Source organism: Chenopodium album, chromosome 1, assembly GCF_948465745.1.
Source record: "Chenopodium album chromosome 1, dcCheAlbu1.1, whole genome shotgun sequence".
In the NCBI taxonomy this organism is placed as follows: Eukaryota; Viridiplantae; Streptophyta; class Magnoliopsida; order Caryophyllales; family Amaranthaceae; genus Chenopodium; species Chenopodium album.
In genome coordinates this window covers 71,708,791-71,731,009 of record NC_137834.1, presented here as the reverse complement: position 1 = coordinate 71,731,009, position 22,219 = coordinate 71,708,791, and the positions used below count along the sequence as shown (strand labels likewise).

The following is a 22,219-nucleotide window of genomic DNA, read 5'->3' as shown; positions in this document are numbered from 1 at the left end:
AAACATCAAGGTCTACATGGCCAAATGTATCATGGCATGGAGACATTTTAAGAAAGTAAGGATGATTCAACATAGTGAATGAAGAAACTAGATTAAACCTCTGGGAAAACGGGATATAAAGGGTTAGTGGGTTAGGCTCAACATCAATGCATTTACCTTCGATTTCACCCTCATGAGTAAACTTGTCAGTAAAATCTTCAACTACCAAAAGATACAAAACCAATGGTTTCTTAACCAAAGACTTAACAATAATTGGTTGTTCTTCCTTCTCCACTACCTCTATATCTTCATTCCAATAATTTTCACCATCAGAATCATAAAGAGATGAAAGATTATTCTCCTCTATTATACTTTCATTTGATGGGGAGTAAATATCATGAGTCAAATTAATGCTTTCCTCCACTGAAATACAATCCTCAAAACTAATATCATTATCATCATGCATCACTAGTTGGTTAGTATATTTTTGCACAGCAAGTAATTCAATAGATTTTGAAATACGTTGACAGCCATGCATCAATTCATTAAGATCTTCATGCTGATTAACAATAAACTCATTCATGATATAGAAAAGTTTCCTACACTCAGATGAATTGGATTGAGTATAATTATCCACTTGAGGTTGGAAAGAGGAATTAAAATCAGACATATAAGACTCACTAGGGTAATAAGAAATGTCACAGGAATTCATGCACATATTTTGTGAATTTTGATAATCATGAGATGCATCAAACATAAAAACATTAGCATTACAATACCAGGAATTATAATCATATTGCCCCTGAAAATTAATATCATTCATCCCATACAAATTATAATCATACCACTCCATGATAACACAATAAGAGTAAAACAAAAAGGAAAATGTATAAAAAATAAAAAAAAAATACAATAAAATATATATATACAAGTTTAGTTAAACCAACTATAAAAGCCAAATCAAATGAAGCCCTCTCCCCGGCAACGGTGCAAAAATTTGATAGGTTGTAGTACACCTGTCAAAGATAAATTCCTGACAAAACCAACTAACAATGTAGTAGGGTAAGTAGGGTCAAATCCACATAGAGATGGCTATTCAATGTAACTTCTAAGAAATTAGAGAAACTAAACTATATCACGAAATTGGGATAGAAATATAGTCTAATTGAAATAAGAAATAAAACAATTAATAAAAAGACCTAGGGTTATGGTTCACCAAGTTTATATTTCTAAATCTATCAAATATCAATAACAATTCAATCAATCAATTATCTAGAGCAATTTCTAAGCCTACGGTCGGGTCTTAACGCTGTAAATTCAACATATGTAGTTCGGTCGCTAACATAATCGGAATTGCTAATTGTAGGTAAGCCTCTAAAAGTAAGATCTTTCGATTCAAACTCTTATTAACAATAATTAATCAAAAAATTGATCAGGTTGCAAGATTAACAATAAAACATTATCAATTAGAGAAATCAATAATCAAAATATTAAAAATACCAAACAAGATTCATTATATAAATATGGATTCCCAAACCCAAGAAATACACTACTTAAACATGGAAGAAATAATTAAAACTAGACCTAAGGAATAAAACATAATTTAAAACAAGAAATAGAAATAAAATACCTCAATTAATTGAAATAATAAACCCAAGAATCATCCATGGAAGAATCCATGGAGATGCCATGAGAAAATAGGGTTCGAGAGAAAACTAAAAAGAACGTAAAAAAATATAAAAGATATAAAAGGCATAAGGGAAAATAATAATCCCTTGAATTATTTATAATATCCTAAATTCTAATCTAAAAAATAATTAAAGAAAAGAAATAAGAAAATACAAATTACACTAGTTGTAATATTATTGGATGATAGAAGATGATGTGGCACAAACTAAATCGACGGAATCGAGGGACGAGACAATGGAACTATGCTCCTTGCGTACATGCTTCTGTTCACTCACTGAAACCCGCGGTCGCAGGCATAGCTGCGGGCTGGCATTAGTGTTGGGCGTTTCGTGCGGGCGCGGGACAGACCCACAGCAAATCATGCGGGTGGCTGACTGCATTGTTTGGATTAAAATGGCCATAACTTCTGTTATAGAAGGCTTCTCGAAGCGTGTGAACTATCATTGGAAAGCTCTTCAAATCTAGTTTCTAACGCTACTTGAATAGCTTCAATCCGATTTTTAGACATGACGTTATGATCAAAAGAGTGAACAATGGTCGGTTTTGACACTGTGTAAACCATCGTTTTTCTTCATTTCTAACTCAAATTCAATTCCGAAAGATTCATAGCGACACTTGTTGATGCTATGATCATCTCTCATTCATATAAATATCAACCAAAGCTTCCACAAACACACTCGATTCATCGACTTTTCATCCTTTCATTGTCCGATTTTTCCAAAATTACTCCAAAAGCATCCAAATAGTTACAGAAACTACCTGAAACATTAAGAAAACACAAACAAAGCGTAATAGAACACAAAAGGGACAACTTATGCATTTGTGACCTAAAAAGCGACTAAAGGACCTGAAAAGAAACTATAAACTTAGCATAAACATGTCTATAAATCCTATATAAATGTGATTCATCACTCGCCTAATGCTTGGAGGCTCCGTTAAGTACATTACGTTCTTGGTGCTAGACAATGTTATTGACAAAAAAAAAAAAGATTCTTGTTTATTTTACTTGGCTAGACTACTGAAATGATTGTATTAGTATAAACCTAATATTTTTGTCCAAGAAATTTAGTTAGTGAAGGAAATTGTATTTAAGTATTTAAGTTTGGAAAATCCAATAATTGTATCAGATTTGACTTTTCGTTCCTTCCATTGGCTCCTTTTCTTAGTCATTTTTCTTGTGTCAAATATATTGTTGAGCTTTTCGAATAGGTAAGTAGGTTGATAGCTTATTATGTGTTTTCCTTCTCCAACCCCCGTTTGGTGATTCTCCGCCCCCCCCCCCCCCCCCCTTTTTGTTTGTCTAGGCTTTATGTTGGGCAGATGGCCACTTGAGGGAAGTTGATGTTATGGGGAGCTAAGGTTAGATCTTCGCATCTGTGAACTAGTACGTATGTATTTTGTCATGAGATTATTCTTTATTAAGGTATAAATTGTTTGGCAATGTTGATCATGAACAGATTTGTTAGATTTCGGGAAAACTCCTCCGGTTGGAGTGTGTACCATTGAATAATATATATAGTGTTACAATACTAGTCCTAATCATGTTAGGAAACCTAGTACGATAAGAATACAAACTATATCACAAAAATATACAAATATATCCTACTCTGCGACAAATATTATAATAATCCTATAATATCTATCACACCCCCGCAGTCGTAGCGGGAGGAGGGCGTACGCTAAGACTGGATCTAAAATCTAGAAATAAATCTCGTGGTAGGCCTTTAGTGAAAATGTCTGCAAACTGATATCTTGAAGGGACATGCAGAACCCGAACTTCACCCAAAGCAACCTTTTCTCGAACAAAATGTATATCCATCTCCACATGTTTGGTGCGTTGGTGTTGTACTGGGTTGCCAGAAAGGTAGATTGCACTGACATTATCACAATAAACAATAGTAGCCTGCCGTAGAGGACAATGTAACTCAAGTAAAAGATTACGAAGCCAACACGCCTCTGAGACAACATTCGCGACGCCTCGATATTCTGCTTCTGAACTGGACTTAGACAGAGTATGCTGACGCTTAGATGACCAAGACACGAGGTTGTCCCCAAGGAAACAACAATAGCCCGATGTGGACCGTCGGGTATCGGGATAACCTCCCCAGTCAGCGTTAGTGTAAGTAATAAGTCGATGAGAAACAGTCGAATATAAATGTAAGCCGTGATCAATGGTACCCTGAACATAACGCAGAATGCGTTTCAATGCCTCATAGTGAGGTTCCCGGGGATCATGCATAAAAAGACATACCTGTTGTACCGCATATGCAATTTCTAGCCTAGTAAAAGTGAGATACTGAAGAGCACCTGCTAAACTGCGATACAACGTAGGATCCCGAAAAGGTGGCCCTGCATCTGCACTAAGTTTGGACGTAGTGTCAACTGGAGTGGCTGCAGCTTTACAAGAGGCCATACCTGCACGCTCTAAAATCTCCTGTGCATACTTTTCCTGTGAAAGTAGCAAATAAGAAGGTTTTCGGGTTACTGCAATACCCAAAAAATAACTCAGAGGACTCAAGTCAGTCATAGGAAACTCAGTTTGTAACTGAGATATGATCCCTGCACGCAACCTGTCAGATGAGGTAGCTAATATAATATCATCAACATAAAGAAGTAAATATGCCATATCATCACCCTGTCGGAAAGTGAAGAGAGAAGTGTCACTCTTAGAAATGACAAAGCCCAACTTAATAAGAAAATTTGCAAAGCGTTGGTACCAAGCTTTGGGAGCTTGCTTTAAACCATAGAGAGCCTTGCGGAGACGACAAACATGATTGGGCGCTCTCTGATCTAGAAAACCCGGAGGTTGATGCATATAAACAGTTTCTTTCAAGTCACCATGTAAAAAGGCATTTTTGACATCTAGTTGATGGATGGACCACTTTTTAGCCAAAGCTAAGCTGAGAACAGTACGAATAGTGGCCGGTTTAACTACCGGACTGAAAGTCTCATCACAATCCACACCAATTTCCTGCGACCTGCCATCACATACAAGACGAGCTTTGTGCCTTTCAAGGTCACCATTAGACTTGTATTTATGCTTAAATAGCCACATACAATTAACAACATTCACACCCGCAGGCCTAGGCACCAATTCCCATGTCCCTGTTTTAATTAAAGCACTATATTCATCATTCATCGCCGCATTCCAATTATGGTCATTTAAAGATTGTTTATAGGACTTTGGAAGTGGTGATTTATGAAGATGGGGACCCGAAGGTTGAACTGTGAGGTTACAATATTTCGGGTTTGGTTTAAAAATACCCCGTTGACTACGGGTGACTCGGGGAGAGGGAGGTGGTGGCCGAGTGGGTTGTATGGGTTGTACACCACGCAAAGGTGGCGGGGTATAAGCTGGTGTAGCGGACGCTGGGCTGCTAGTTGCAGCTGGGCTGGACAGAAGAGATCGCGGGCTTGCCGCGGCAGAAATTGGGCTGTCGCAGCCCAGCTGCGATGTGGGCTGGTGAGAAGGGGAGTGCGGGGTTTGCAGGGGGCTGACTGAGGTTGGATTTGGGCCTCGGTTGTGAGGTGTGGTTTGTGAGCCACAATTTGGAGATGAAGGAGAGGGTGGGCCGTGGTATTGGGCTGTGGTTTGTGAGCCACGGCTGTGGGTAGAAGAGGGAGATTGGGTTGTTTGTTGCGGGCTAAGTAAATGGGGATGCAACAAATCTGGTGATGGAGAATCATCCACCAAAAAATCATAATCATTACTACGGAAATGTGCTATATTCCGAAAGGGGAAGGTAGATTCATCAAAGGTGACATGACGCGATATTGTAATTTTATTGGTGGTGATTTCAAGACACCTATACCCTCTATGGTCAATGGGATAGCCCAAGAACACGCATGGTGTTGAACGAGGAGCTAATTTATGTGGAGCTGTGGCAGACAAGTTAGGAAAATAAAGACACCCAAAGACACGAATTAATCATACGAAGGAGTTTTTCCAAACAAGGCAAGAGCCGGAGTATTGTTTTTAAGAGCTTTGGTTGGCAAAATATTTATAAGATAAGTGGTCGTTTCAAGAGCATAAAACCAATACGAGGGGGGGAGAGACGCATGAAAAAGAATTGTACGCTTAATATTATTAATTGTACGAATCATACGTTCAGCTTTCCCATTTTGGGAAGATGTGTGAGGACAAGAGAAGCGGAAAAGCATCCCATGGTCAATACATTTTTGCTTAAAAGGGTCATTATCAAATTCCCTACCATGATCACATTGAAAGAATTTAATTTGACTTTCAAATTGGGTTTCAACATATTTTCGAAAATTGATAAAGGATTGAAAAGCATGAGATTTTTATTTTAGAGGAATTGTCCACTCAAAATGAGTATGATCATCTAATAAGACTAGATAATATTTGTGACCTTGAGTACTACGAATAGGAGATGTCCATAAATCGGCATGTATAATATCAAAAGCACAAACTGTAGTATTATTAGAATTATCAAAGGGTAGTCGAGTATGTTTTCCTAATTGACATGAATTGCAAAACGTGGAGTCGTGCTCCTTATTACAATAAATATGATTTTTTGATTTAAGATAGCTAAAAATTTGAGCTCCAGGGTGTCCTAGACGACTATGCCAAGTATATAGTGAAACAGCAGTGAGGGAAGTAGCAAGACAGGTTGACGGAGTGGACTTGGTGGTTCGGACTGGATATAGGTCTCCCAAACTATCACATCTCGTTATGATGTTCCCCGTACGAAGATCTTTCACAGAAAAACCAAAAGGATCAAACTCAATAGACACAGAATTATCAGAGGTAAATTTACGGACTGAAATAAGGTTCTTTATGAGTTGAGGTGCTAGGAGGACATCACGAAGGACAAGAGGTGTTTTAGTATGGGGAAGGGTGCCATGACCATTACCTGTTACTGGAATACGATGACCATTACCAACTAAAATATGATTTTTAGTGCTTAAATTAAACAAGGGTAAGAGATTACCAGCGTTATTCGTCATGTGAGAAGTTGCACCCAAATCCACGTACCACTGATTGTCGGGATTTGGAAGAGTCATCGTGGAGAAAGAAGATGCCAAATCCGTTGGTGTCATGGGCTGCCCATATTGGGTCGCGTATGCTTGCTGAGGTCTGGGCTGACCGAGAATGGATTGTTGCTGCTGGACTGGAAACGGAGCAGGTGGCCTGGCCCAAGTAGCTTGTTGAGCCCACTGCTGAAAACTTGCCCACAATTGCTGCAAAGTTGGGCCTGCTTGATTGGAAGGAGTGGACTGGGCTTGGGCCGTCTGTGGCTGCTGAGAATTGCCACGCCCTCTGCCTTTCCCCTTAGCCTTGCCTCCCCTCCCTTTGCTGCCACGTCCAGCGCCACCACCACCCCTGCCCTGCTGCTGCGGTGGTTGCTGTTGTTGGGCGTCTGCCGCGGAGGTGGTGGTGGTGTTGTTGACTTGCGCCACAAAGGCTTGCCTGGAATTTTCTTTAGCCGATTTTCTTGACTCCTCTAACAAAATTCTTGATCTTGCTTCATCAAATCCGGGAAGAGGGCGAATTTGAGTGATGGATTGAGCCACTCCATCATAGTCCGAGTCAATTAAACCTGCACAAAGACGAAGAACCAAAGTTCTCTCGGATACGGGTTGACCAACATTAGCAAGTTGGTCTTTGAGTTCCTTCAATTTCTGACAATAAGAAGACACGTCTGGAAAATTCTCAACAAAAAGATTGTTAAATTGATTTTCAAGGTATATAGCACGAATTTCACCATTATCTTGAAAAATATTAGCGAGCCTATCCCAAGTTTCTTGTGCCGTAGCATTCTTGTACAACACCGTGCTTCGTAAGTCTGCAGAAATTTTATTATAAATCCACTTTTTTACAATTGAGTCAAGGCGGTTCCACTGCGCCGAGGTGAGGTCCGTAGGACGAGATGATTTTGGATCTATATGGTCGATAACATTGCAGGAATGACAATGAATCTCAAAGAGTTCAACCCAACTACCATAATTCCCTTTGTCACGATCAAGAATTTCAGGCACCTCATTCTTGATATTGCTAATAGAATTAGCAGGGTGATAGTCATTGGAAAGTGGAGGAGGAGGAGGTGGGGAAGGTTGTTCATCATCTTTAGCCATTGTTAATTAAAGAAAAGAACAAAAGGTTGCTACTGGAAAAACAAACACAAGTCGATCTTGCGGCAAGAAGGACAAAACAAGGAGCAAAAAATAGTGATGAATTACCACGTGAAAGTAGAGTTTTGCGGAAGAAAGGATCGGATTTTTTTAGAAAAATTAAATTATGTGGAACCCTAAAAAAATCTAGGCTGTGATACCATGTTAGATTTCGGGAAAACTCCTCCGGTTGGAGTGTGTACCATTGAATAATATATATAGTGTTACAATACTAGTCCTAATCATGTTAGGAAACCTAGTACGATAAGAATACAAACTATATCACAAATATATACAAATATATCCTACTCTGCGACAAATATTATAATAATCCTATAATATCTATCAAGATTAATAGTCGAATTGATGAAGGGTAGTTGTGGAGGTTAGTGACATTAGCCTTTCTACATGCAAATATTGGACATCTCTTGGTATGATTTCATTCTATTGACTTAAGGATGTCTATTTATGAAAAACCGTGATTAATTAGATAATCTAATATCCAAGCAAACTGTTATTCCTTGCATTATATTGGCCCCACTGTAGAAAATTTATGCGGAACTCGAAGTTTATTTACTGTCTACTTTGCCTCTCCTATCACAAGTAAAGGCTTTATGGACTGAGCTTTTTTCTTTATTTCTCCAATTAAATGTGCTTAATTTTACCAAGCTTTGATGCCTGTTTGATGTTTTGACAGATTCTGCTATGAGTTATTGTTTGTCTGAAGCTCTTGCTGTTGTTGCATCAGGAGCCATTTTTGGATTGGTAAACTTTCTCATTCTGCTTTGAATTTTAGAATTTTATAAATTAAATGCATGTTATTTGGAATGTGTATGATGAATTTCTTTTGTTAGTCAAAACACTTTCACTTTCTAAAAATCTAGGGTTACCCTTTTTTGCTAGGTCATCTCGGATTGTTTATTTGTAGAATCTTATACTTTGTTATGCTCTTCTCATATTGTAGTTAGACAAATTACTTACAAATTCAATCTTTTGATTTTAGTTTCTGATTCCTGACAGGTTGGATCAGTAGCCGTATTTTCTATGTGGCACAGAATTCTTCTTGGTTTTGGTGCATAAGATTTTAAGCATATTGCAAAATTAATCGTGTTGAATATGGTAATTATTTTTCCTAAGTATCAAAGCTGTCAAGTCTCATATCATATTGAAGCTAGGTCATTGTAATTAAACACGCTTACAAGAGTCTGTCATTTGTGAATGATCTCATTTAATATCATCGTTATCTTACCTTCATATTAATACTAAAAAAAAAGTAATTAAAAAATAAAAACCTTAACTGTCAAAACTTATTCTCTTCTGAGTCATTGCTACAAGGGATACATTGCTATAGGACAACTACCACTTCCACCACCAGGCACCTATGTTAACACGAGCTTGTCTAAATGGAGTGTTGAGATGCATTAGCAAATGCATCTTCAGGGGTAAGCTAGTAAATTCTCACTATTGAGTGGAAATCCACATCACCTTCCGTTATGCTTTTTGTCAGCCCGTTTTTATAGTATATCGTATTTTGTAAATGTATTTGGTATAGTACTCCTTAATTTGTATTTGCTTGAGGGTATTTTTTCTCTCTCTTCCATTTACCCCTCCTTCGATCTGTCTTCTCACTCTCTCTCCCCGCTGAAATTCGCACCCTTATTTTCTCCTCCTAACTAATTTTGAATTTGAATTTCGAACCCTTCTTCTTTGTATTCCTTATCCCTCCATCTCCATCATTCGTGATTTGCGTTGCGTTGGGGGTTTGTTGAAGAATTCTTTCCGGGATTGCTGCGGGGCGAACTGAAGGGTTTTACGCATCAGTCGTGGAACAATCTGACCCAAGTAAGCGACTTAGTTATAAATTCATTAGTTATTCCCAAATTTGTAATGGTTGTTGTGTTTATTTTAGTAATTTGTCTAAGTTAATGTCATTGTATTCGTTTAACCTAAAAGATTGGGTTTTTAAAATGGGTATTTTCTGGGTTTTAGGGGGATGTGGTGTTGTTCATATTTGAAATCGTTGGGTTGAAGAATTACATAAATCCCAATTACAATTGTCCTCGAAAATTTGTTTTTTTTAGGGTTGAAGAATTACATAAAATCCCAATTACAATTGTCCTCGAAAATTTGTTTTTTTTAGGGTTGAAGAATTACATAAAATCCCAATTACAATTCACAGCATGAATTGTTCCACGAATTTGTAACTTTCTTGTGCGCGTGATTTATTTTTATGGGTATTTCTTGCTATTTAATTGGTTTCATGGTGTTGGTTGTATATGTTTGATTAGATTGTATGTTTTGAGATTAAAGTATGCTGTAATTATGTTTTAGTTGTAATTAGGTGAATAAACAGCTAAAATTGGTTGACAGCAGTGTGTGTTGTTGGGTGGGATAGTGCTATAAATCTGTTGTTGTGAGTTTGATTGGTTTCATGTCGAAATTGTAACCTTAAATCTCAACATGTTAGAGATCTTCAACAATGCTGCTGTGAGATTTATTTGGGTCATAAATTATACAATTATTTTCACAAATATAAACTTCAAATACACTTTATTACACAAAAGTGTTAAAACTGCTGCATCCAAATATAAATACCAGTCATTATCCCTCATACTACTACAAGTTTGATTTTTCTGTGAACAAATTATAGAGTGCAATAAAAAATGTGTCAGCAGAGAAAAGTGTATAAATAAGCCACAATAAGGAGGCAAAAAGAAAGAAAAACTAAAGATATTAAGTGTATAACTTATTTTGGATTAGTCTTTGATACTCTAGGGCAAATATAGGTTTGAAAGATGTTATCCATCAAATAAACTTTGGTCTTTAAATTAAACTAACAACTTCTTTGTATCAATTATTTACAAAAAAAGGGGTGTACACACAACTGACGTACAACTAGAACTACAATAACAACCACTGGTAAAGTACAACAGCCAGTGGTTATATAAAAAGTACCTTTGACTCAAACAATGTGGAATCTGTTCGTGTCAATGATTTCTAACTTTGTTACAGAGGATCAAATTGAATCATTGTGGAATATGAACCGTCCTAAGTAAAATAATGGGCCCGACTTGTCATTTCTAGTACATAGCAATTCGAAGCGGGAAAATGAAAATTTTCATCCAAAATTTTGCCGCCAATGTTGTTCTTATATATAGGCAGCAGCCCTTTCCACCATCATCAAATTAAGAAATCCAAAACATTCTCAATCCAAGGTCAAATATGTCTATAAGTACAACCGGAAGGTCTTCCCAAGCAAGGGGAACCCACTTTAACAACTACGAAACCGGGATAACATGGGTGGCAGCAAAGAACTGTAATTGTGGTGGTCAGTAAATAGCGGAGTTTCGGATATCTCTTTCGGAAGCCAATCCCCGGAGGCCTTACTACAAGTGTAGAGCTTGCAACTATTGGCAGTGGGCAAAGGAAGAGGACCTCGTTCGAACGACGAATGCGGCTGGCTTTCGTATGATATGGCAAAGGATGGAAGAGGTAGAAAAATTCATTGCCTTGTGTATCAAGGTCGGCATAACTGCAGCTATTGTACTCTTTATGGCGTACCTTATAAAATGAATAGTGTGGTTTGATTATGTATGGTAACTACTCTTCATGGTTAGTAGTGGAAGTGCTAGCTTTAGGATTTAATTATGTATGGTAACATTGTGATAGTATGTTATTAATTTTTATTCGTAATGTGAGTTGTTATTTGTAATTTGATAGTACAATTGGTTTTGGGAGCCAAAATAAAATTGATATGTTTATAGCAAAATTGTATGAACTCTGAGGTATAATCTCAAAAACAAAGTTTTTGTGGATCACCAACTTCCAAAACCAAAGCCTAAAAAAGGATGTGAAAAAAAAATATAACCCCATACCCAAAGCCACAACAGTAAATGCTTAGGAAACTAACATGGTTCAAGTAAGAATAATCACAGTACGTTAAAAAGAGTACAGCTTTCCCATTTTTTTTGTTCAGTGGAACGCTAAAGTACCTTACTTGAACTGTTACTGTCTTGATTAATAACTAAATTCCATGAAGTGGTAACTTCTATTCTTCAAGTGATAGCTTCCTAGAATTCAGCTGTACCTCACCAAGTATCAGTAATACTCGTACATAATCTATATGCAGTGGTACATTAAGATGTTTTAGTCGTACCACCCCCCCCCCCCTTCTATATCTTGGTGGTACAATTCAATGTTAACACACACAACCCAAAATGGATCACTTGCGTACTCAGTTGTACCTGTCACTGTTGCAGTGGTACACAAACTTATACAGTAGAACCATTTAGTAGAACCAAAAGTTCATTTCAGAGTTAAACAATCCCACTTAAATGATGTAAGAGTTAGCTAGCCTAATTTCACAATATCTAAGTAAGTTTTCGATTTCACAAGGTCAGAATGTTTTTTCCTAACATTTGCTTACACCAGAACAATTGCTTCATCAATTTAGCCAACAACATTGGTGGCCAAAGGAGTATTTTTACAAAAAATTAGTTTTCCATCAAATGGGATCAAAAATTTTTGGGGACTTTGAATACAAGCATAGTCCAAATGTCCAACGTACGAGATACCAAAACATCATAGTCTATGAAGGAGTCACTTTTTCCTTCTACTAGGTCCTCTGTGATGAATGTGGAGGAGGAGTAACAGGAGGTTGCGGACGAGGAAGTATGGGAATGTAGCCACGTTGTGATGATGCAGCTGACAGTTGCGATGTAGGGGTCTGCCAACCTCCTACAGGAATCTGACCATGAGGAAATTGATGATACGGAACGTAATAACCTTGACGGGGAGAAATTTGGGAACCATAGTACTGCTGACCTCTACCTTCAACGGTTGTAAAGTACCCAATTGATCCATCCCCATCCAACATTTGAATCCCACCAACACAGTGAGGAATGTATGGAACCATATGTTGAATATTTTGCGGAGGAACACCCTGTTAGTTGTAAAAGGAAATTAGGTAAAATAAAGACATTATACCAAACCAAGTAAGACCCCTACTGCATTAATCCATATAATATAAACTGAAATTTACATACATAATTAACCATTCTAAGTAACCAAATAAATAAATATTTACCTGGACTGGTGGAGGTGGTGTAACTTGGGATTGAGAACCGTTCTTGTTCTTGTTTTTGTTCTTCCCCTGATTGTCCTTTGTTGTCTTTGCTTTCTTTGGTTTCTCAAGGCACGACTTGTACCTAGAATCCGTGGTCCGATGTGCAGGCCTCTTTGGTATAGGAGGATCTCTCACATGAACAGCAGGAACATCTTCACCTCCTTCGCAACTGCCATGTCTTTGAGTGGAGGGGGTTGCTTGCTTTTCAGCACACACAGAAGAAGGTGTTCCCAAGACACCTTCACCTTTCTTCTTCTTTGCAAGCATGGCTATCTTTTCCTCTACTTGCATTTCAATTAATTGCATAGCTTGCATCACAAGAGAAGTAGTTTCTAAATGAGCCGATGCTTTCGAACACAAAGGACCAAACCGCACCATCATTTTGTCGTACCTACACACTTCTTCAGTTTTATCCGGGTCATGGTAGCATACCTTAACCCGACTGTGTTTTCGTATCACGTCTTTCCTCCACCTCCGAAGAATGTACTTGTCTGGTATTTCATAGAAGTTGTTCCTCTCGAACACCCTAATGATATGGCGGCAAATAATCCCATGACATTCAAAATGTCGGCATTCACAAGATACTTCCTTCGTTGACCTGTCAAACACAAGCTTATACTCTCTTTTTCTCTTTGACGGTATTTCTTTGTTGGATTTTTTTGGCTTATACCAAACTCGATCCTCCACAAAATGCTCTGTTACATTGTCTGAAACATGTGTCCTATGAATCTCACTCACATACATAGTACGATTGCATTCACGCTGAACCTCCTTAAATTTGGCATCCGTGTATATCTTTTGAAATATCAACTCAGCCGGAAAATCAGAGTATGTTTGACGCAAAAACCTGTCATTGTTGTCATCCGCCCTTTTCTCACTAGTGCATCTAACCTCCAAAGCATCACAATACCTCTCAACAAACTCGGACAATAAAGTATGCATACTTAAATAACCATCGAAAAACCTGTGAATACTCTCAACCCGTTGAGTTGTTTTCATCCCAGCCCAAAACAAATGCTTCACAAAAGCGGGAACCCACATATGACGTTCATTATACAGCCCTAACAACAAAAATATATATCATTCATAACTTTTGAGTGAATAACTATAAGCAAATGCACCACTACAGATTAAAGGGCAAGTGCTGAACCATACCCTGACCTAAAAATACAAAGAAACTGACCAGAATTTTTGTACCTTTTTTATTTAAAAATAAATAAACCTTGCATATAAAGAAGGGGTGCATAATTATAAACCCTTACTCCATTCTACCCTACAAACTAATATTTCACAATCAAACAAACAAAAACAAAATGGTATTACATTTGGCTACCTTCTGGTGTGGCAGGAGACTTAAGATTAATAGGCATAAGTATCTTTTCTTAAACGAAATTATACCAATAAAACAAAAAAAAAATATTAGTATGCAACAAACCCAACACCAAATTATGCAACATTATTATGTATCAAGAACCTGACCTGCAAGTTTAACCCAAAATATGCACAAGAACCTATCCTACAACTTTAGAAAAAAATATGCACAACAAACTTACATGCAAGTATAACATAATTATGCATAAAGGACCATATTTGACGCATACACACCATAGAATGGACAGAAAAATAATGTGTTTCGACACTTACCTTGTAGCCATTCATCTTCTTCAACACTATGTTTCTTGATAACTTGGGGCCAATTAGCCTCAAACTCTTCAACATCAAGGCTATCATATATTACATTCTCAAGATCATCATGAAGTTGGGCATAATCAGAATGCTTCCCAAGTTTCTTACCAAATTTTGAGGTTATGTGCCAAATGCACCATCGATGAGTGGTTCCTTTCATAGTCAACTTCAAAGCTTTCTTCATTGCCGGATCTTGATCCGTTAGAATACTAATTGGTTGCTTTTCACCCATACACCGCAACCAATTAGAGAACACCCACTCAAATGTTTCCGCGGTCTCGCGGGAAACAAAAGCGCACCCAAACAAAATGGTTTGCCCGTGATGATTCACACCCACGAAATTACAAAAGGGAAGCTTATATTCGTTGGTCAAGTACGTCGAATCAAAACATACAACATCTCCAAACTCTTCATATGCGGCCCAGATCCTAGCATCAACCCATAACACATCTTGGAGCCTACCCAACTCATCGACACGATGAGTGTAAAAAAAATTCTCGTTGTCATCCGTCATCCTCTTCAAGTAGGCAAACATTGCCTTCGCATCTCCTTCTTCAAAAATAATTCTCCTTTGCTTCGCTACTTCATCATGCAAATCTTTTTGGGTGAATTGCATCTCTTCCCTCCCATTTCGTTGGCGGGCCATACAATTGTATATCTTTGCAACCGGAACACCCGCCTTCCGATCATTAAACACTTGTCGAAGTATATGCGGGTTGTCCATCAAGAACTTCTTCCTAAACTTCGTGATGTTCTTGGACTTCCCCGGTGTAGGTGCGTGACCTTTATGCTCTAGCTCGACTTTATCAATTAACCAATCACCACCCTCGTTCACCTTTGCATATAATTTCACCGGGCATTGAACTTTTTTACTCTTCCTTTTAACACAAAGTTCCTCACCTATTTGTGAATCTGAGACAAAGGCGGGACCGGTTTTCTTGCTCTTCCTACCGGGCATACCAAAACACTCACATGTCCATGTGACACTCTTCTTCTCCTTCGCATCAACACCTTTGCCTACAAAGGTTCCACTAGATCGAACAACCCCAAAACCTTCTTGCTTCCCGTAATTCTGAAAGTATTCATCTATTTTTTTCCAACTATCAAAGACCATTCCAACTTTAGGAGGGGGGAGAGAAACCTCTACATTTGCAAACTCCTCGATCTCGAAACTAATAGCCACCGTACTCTTCCCTTTCGTAGGAGTCTTGTAGGACTCTTCTCCAACATTTACCTATTCCACCAAATCAATAATCTATACATTAACACCAAGTATAGTATAATTCTACTTTTAACAGAAAAACTGTTCAATAAATAAATAATCCCTGCTGCAAAAATTGGTATGCTACATACTTAAAACAATAACACACTTTAAACAAGCATTGCATCCAGTATAAATAAATATATGGAACAATTACAGGTTCTACTTATTAATTTCTTTTTTCAGAGTAATAAATAATTCAATTCTATCTTGTGTTAATATATTAAAATATTACTGTCATTGTTTTGTATTCAATGCAAGCCTTTCCTTTCAACATGAATGTTAAATAACAGAAGAAAGCCCCTAAAGATCCAACTTTTTGGTAATTAGAGAATGGAGTTTGTTCTACTAATATAAGTATCTGCCAACACTTGACAACACTCGTATGTCCTAGTTGGGTTGAGAAAGCTACAATTAATTTAGCTACAATTAATTCTATATACACAATTGTCATTTATTCGTGCTTCAAAATAGCTCCTCACTCACTCCTCTATTCAAAATAGCTCCTAACTCACTCCCCTGTTACTCTTATTTTTTGATTAAAGCCTATAAAGAAAGTCCCTTAATTTATTCCTCTTATTTTAATTATGTTGTTATCATTTAGGTTTTCATAAATTTTCAGTAAACCCTAAGCTAAGCTACGAATTAATGTGTTAACAATTACCTCCTTTAGCAATGCGTCTAAAGCAAACTTCAATTCATCTTCCTCGCCTCTATCGTTCTCCACTTGGTCTTCAATGGTAGCGTTGTTGTCGACATCGTCACCAAAAATGCGGCCGCTACCACCACCGAAGAGCTCATCACAGTCCTCCGTACGGTCTGTTAAGATCGGATCCTCCATCACTAGCATCTTCCTTGCCAGTTTCAATCATGAAGTCTTGCCCGCCCTCTCTGAACTTACCTCCTCAAGAAACAAAAAATGGAGTAAAAATGGTAAACCATGAAAATTGGGTTGACTGTCAAAAGTAAAAAAGAAAATGAAGACATTGGAGTCAAACAACTAATTCAAGGGTCAAAAATAACAAAAAGTAAAAAGAAATTTAGTATTACAATGTTGTATTATACCATATACCCGTATACAACCTTTTCCTTTTTTTTTTTTAGGCTACATCACTTTACACTGACAATTGGGTCCTACTCCGTTTTCCCCATACCCACGTTCTGTTGAAGATGCATTTGCTAATGCATCTCAAGACTTCATTTCTACTTCCACATGTTAACACTTCAAAACTTCAAATTTTTGTACTTGCGTGTCAACATGATGTCATCCTTTTATGATTGACATGTCACTTAACGCTATTGTAACGTCTTGTAGTTTTATTATTACTTGTGCACATGCAATAAAGTATGCAGACTTCATATCGTCTTCTTTTTCAGATTATAGTGCTTTCATTCAGCGGAATAGACAGCTGGGGCCATGTAAATACTATAAGTATTTCTTGTATTTTTTATTGTCCTTCCACAAAATTGACAAAAGTCAATTAGTAAAGGCAAATTTTTATATGTGGCTGGCCACATGGCGTGGTCAGTCCGTTTCATATAACGGACTCCGTTATATCAAACGGGTCTGTTATTTTAAATTAAAAAAAAAACGTGTCTTTCTTTTTTTTCATTTTATTACATCAAAAGGTTCTTCTTTCCCAAAGTTTTCTCATTTTCTCTGTTTCCATTTTCTCTCTCCTCAAACTATTCTTCTTCCATTTTCTCTCTCCTCAAATTCTCTCTCCTCTAAATTGTTCTTTTCGTTGATAATGACTAAAATCAAGATAATCTTCCCCAAGGGAAAGAAAGGATCGACATATACGCTGAACTCTCCTACTTCTGATATAAATCAAACCCTAATTTTAGTAATTTTTCGATTTTCCTGTCATCTATGCTCTGCAATTTGAACAAGCATCGTGAGATTGTTTTTGGTGGTGTGAAAGAATTCGTGAGTAGAAATCAAGCAATTTATAAAGAATTACTATAGAATGAAAAGAAAAAAAAAAGGCAGATGAAATGGAGGCTGCTAAGAAGATGCTGGAGGAGCTTGCTAATGTAGAAGATACAACAATAGTTACTTTTTTCATTATGTAAGGATTACTTTTAAAAATTATAGTGTACTTGTTTTAGGGGTTACTCGTTGGTTTTATAGGGAGGGGTTACTTGTTGATTTTACAAGGGTTATTTATAAAGTTTTAGGGGGTTATTATTTGTTACTCGTAGTTTATTAGGAGTTACTTGTTAGTTTTACAGAATTTGTTGTTAAGTTAGAGGGGTTACTTGTTAATTTTTGTTAAGTTTCATGTGTTACTTGTTAGTTTTATAGGGGTTACTTGTTATTTTTGGGAGTTACTTGTTAATTTTTGTTAGGGTTACTTGTTTATTTTAGTGGTTACTTGTTAGTTTAACAGGGGTTACTTGTTAATTTTTGTTAGGGTTACTTGTTTATTTTCGGGGTTACTTGTTAATTTTTATTAGGGTTACTTGTTTATTTTATGGGTTACTTGTTAATTATACAGGGGTTACTTGTTAATTTTATAGGGATTACTTGTTTATTTTAGGGGGTTACTTGTTAATTTTTATTAGGGTTACTTGTTAATTTTATAGGGGTTACTTGTTAATTTTTGTTAGGGTTACTTGTTAATTTTAAGGGTTACTTGTTAATTATTGTTAGGGTTACTTGTTTATTTTGGGGGTTACTTGTTAATTTTTGTTAGGGTTACTTGTTAATTTTATAGGGGTTACTTGTTAATTATTGTTAGGGTTACTTGTTTATTTAAGGGGTTACTTGTTAATTTTTGTTAGGGTTACTTGTTTATTTTATAAGGGTTACTTGTTAATTTTTGTTAGGGTTACTCGTTTATTTTAGTGGTTACTTGTTAATTATTGTTAGGGTTACTTGTTAGTTTAACAGGGGTTACTTGTTAATTTTTGTTAGGGTTACTTGTTAATTTTAGGGGTTACTTGTTAATTATTGTTAGGGTTACTTGTTTATTTTAGGGGTTACTTGTTAATTTTTGTTAGGGTTACTTGTTAATTTTATAGGGGTTACTTGTTAATTATTGTTAGGGTTACTTGTTTATTTTAGGGGTTACTTGTTAATTTTTGTTAGGGTTACTTGTTAATTTTATAGGGGTTACTTGTTAATTTTTGTTAGGGTTACTTGTTTATTTAGGGGTTACTTGTTAGTTTAACAGGGGTTACTTGTTAATTTTATAGGGGTTACTTGTTAATTTTTGCTAGGGTTACTTGTTTATTTTAGGGGTTACTTGTTAATTTTTGTTAGGGTTACTTGTTTATTTTAGGGGTTACTTGTTAATTTTATAGGGGTTACTTGTTAATTTTGTTAGGGTTACTTGTTTATTTTAGGGGTTACTTGTTAGTTTAACAGGGGTTACTTGTTAATTTTACAGGGGTTAGTTATTAGTTTTCCAGGGGTTACATGTTAATTTTACAGGGGTTACTTGTTAATTTCTTCAATTTCATTGTATCTGTTTTCATCTTCCAGATCCAATACCTGATTACTGGTTTGGATTTCAAGATTCATCAAAGAATCTTCAATTTGTTCGATCTCTAATGATTCTTGTGAATCAGGTAATTTTTCGAATTCTTATGCCATTGTTATTCTTTAATTTCTGGAAGAAAATTTGTCTGAGGTTTCGCTCAATTTTCGCATTCGTTCCTCGTAAATGAGTTGTTATGGGTTTTAAGGTTTAGAAATTTGCGCGTGTTTTGTAGAGCCATATTGTTCAGCGCTTGTTTCCTAATCCCGTTATACGCGCGTCGTTCTCCGTTATTTTGCTGACTTTGAAGTGTGGCCTGCTTGCACCAAAAAAGGTGCCGATTAGTAAAAGATATAACAGATTCAAAGGAAGCTCCTCCTGCTTTATTTTATTCCCAAAATAAACAACTTTGAAATGTCAATGCATGAACAGTTAGAAGGTTGCTGAGATTACTAAAAGCAACGATAAGATATATATATTAAGAAATTGGTAATCTTAAACCCCAGATATGCTATTTTTGTTAGTGGTAATGGAATATGAATACTATGTTAAAATTTGCTATAGCTTTGAAAGGTTATTGTGATCTGTATCTCCTGTCTAAATTAGAACCATATTGTAGGATTGGAATGGTTTGAATAGTGGTTGAAAACTGCTAAGAATAAAATTGCTTGAAAATTACTATTTTTTGCAGTTTTTTTGCTGACTAATAATGTGTTGCAACATTGCTTCACATTTGGCTTCAGTTGGGAGGCTTGCTTAGCGAAGTAGCAGTCTCATGGCTCATCGGTCCTGCTTTGAAATATAATTTTACTACTATGGATGGACATTAAGTTTTTGTAGATCGAGCTCCCATCTTTATATTCAACCCAAAAAGGCCCCAACAATCTAATTGACTATGTAATTATATGGGTGTTCATGAATTCTAACATTTGGTGCATTGGTTAATCTCTATAAACTTATGTCAGTACATATTTCAAGTCGATGACGCATGTAGGTTCCTGTAAAGTTTTTATGAGGAGAATATACCATGTAAGTAACTTTGTACTTAAGGCTAAATTTCAAATCTTGCATTAATACTTCTTGATTTAACTATAATGTTGGAAAACGTTAATTAATTTACAATAATTACTGATTTTTAACACTACATTTCCAACTTAATTTACGTAGTACGGAGTATTTTATTTTGACATTTATATACTTATATACACTCAACCTTAGACGAGAGTAGTAGTGCCACCCAGCGAGTTGGGTGTGTTGGGTTAAGGTTAGGTGGCACAAGGACCGGCTCAAGTTGGGTAGGTGGGCTAGGTCGAAGAAAATGAAAAGGTTAGGGTTGACGTTTGTGTTTTAGGTGGGTTGTGGGTGGGTTAGGCAAGGTTTATGGGCTAAGCGGGCTGTGGGTGGGCTGGGTTAGGCGGGTCGTGGGTGGGTAAAGCTAGATTTGTGGGTCAATTTAACATTGTTTGATTTTTTTTACTGTCAATGTTAAATTTCTACATTTTCTCAACTTAGCTTATATTGTATTTAATTTTAACAGTCGTATACACTCAACCTTAGATGAGAGAGTCAATAATTGGGTAAAATAATCACGATTCTTTTCTCTCTTTTTTATGTTATCTTATTTTCATTCCTTAGTCATATGCAAAAAAATGTCGAATGATTTTGAACTGATGCAATAGGAATCCTTTAAAGAATAATAAGGAAAATATCTAATGGATAATACTAGTAATTTATAAGGATTAGAGATGTAATTGCTTTTCCAAGTTGAAATCCAAAATTTGGTAAACAACTATTGGAAAGCTAGTATGGATATTGAAACATATCTTATACGTATTGTTTGACCTTTTAATTCACGATTTAACGTATTAAAAAAAAATTAGGTACTTGATCTAGTAAAATTTAGAGGTCATTGGTCGTATCATGTACCCATTTTTCGAAATTCGGGGTGTTTAGGGTAATATACCTTAGCGACATGGACCAATCATAGGCCATAAAGTGGACAGTAATTGGATAACACACAACAACCTCCTCATCCTAAGTGTTCAAAGCATAATACGTGCACCTAATAAATATCGAAATCATGAAAGGCTTAAAAGCCCATGAAATTGAACTAAATTTCAAAAATAACACAAAGCCTAACATATATCACAAACGTGCGGACAATCAGAGCACACTTTATTTGATCACAAATCCTAAGAGCATGTCATACATACTTCCCCATTTAATAATGGCATAATAGATTACATTCATTGAAAGAATCGAGTATTACTCAAGTACCCTAACTTCTCTCTAATTCACACATTCCACTACTACTTTCGGTGACTAACTTTATTGTTGGAGGTGACTATTCAGATCATTGAGAAATTCATTTTTTTTGCAAATAATCATGTATGAATGGCGACATTACCTTTGTGATCTCCCGATATATCTAAAAAAAACACGAAACATTTGCCACCGTTTGTGAGGAGATTGTAGGCATCATAGGATTTGGCCTACTTTATGTAACACCATAGAAATTCCTTTCTTTTAAAATATCGGGTTTTCCCTGTTTAAAACTTTAAATAGGAACATCTAAGATATAACCGCAACCATGAAAAAAGCTAAGGCAACTATCAAATACACACAGCAGAAAACTAATTTCAAAACCGTTCAAAACAATTCAACTTGAAAAGTCAACCAACAAAAGTAAAGTCAAACCAAAGTCAAACGAAGTAAAATAAAATAAACCTACAACTTGGAACCATTATAGGCCCTTATTAAAACCAAACCAACTTCTAAAACTTTGCGTTAGTCTCATGCATAATAATATCATAAATAATAAAAGCATTAAACACATCATATACTTATGAAAACTAGCATGAT

The 22,219-nt window shown here is 36.4% G+C and overlaps 1 pseudogene; it reads left to right on the top strand.

Annotated features, from left to right (window-relative positions):
• The first annotated feature begins 1,067 nt into the window (after positions 1–1,067).
• LOC145635306 (RHOMBOID-like protein 10, chloroplastic) lies at positions 1,068–20,250 on the top strand (annotated as a pseudogene).
• Positions 20,251–22,219: the final 1,969 nt, after the last annotated feature.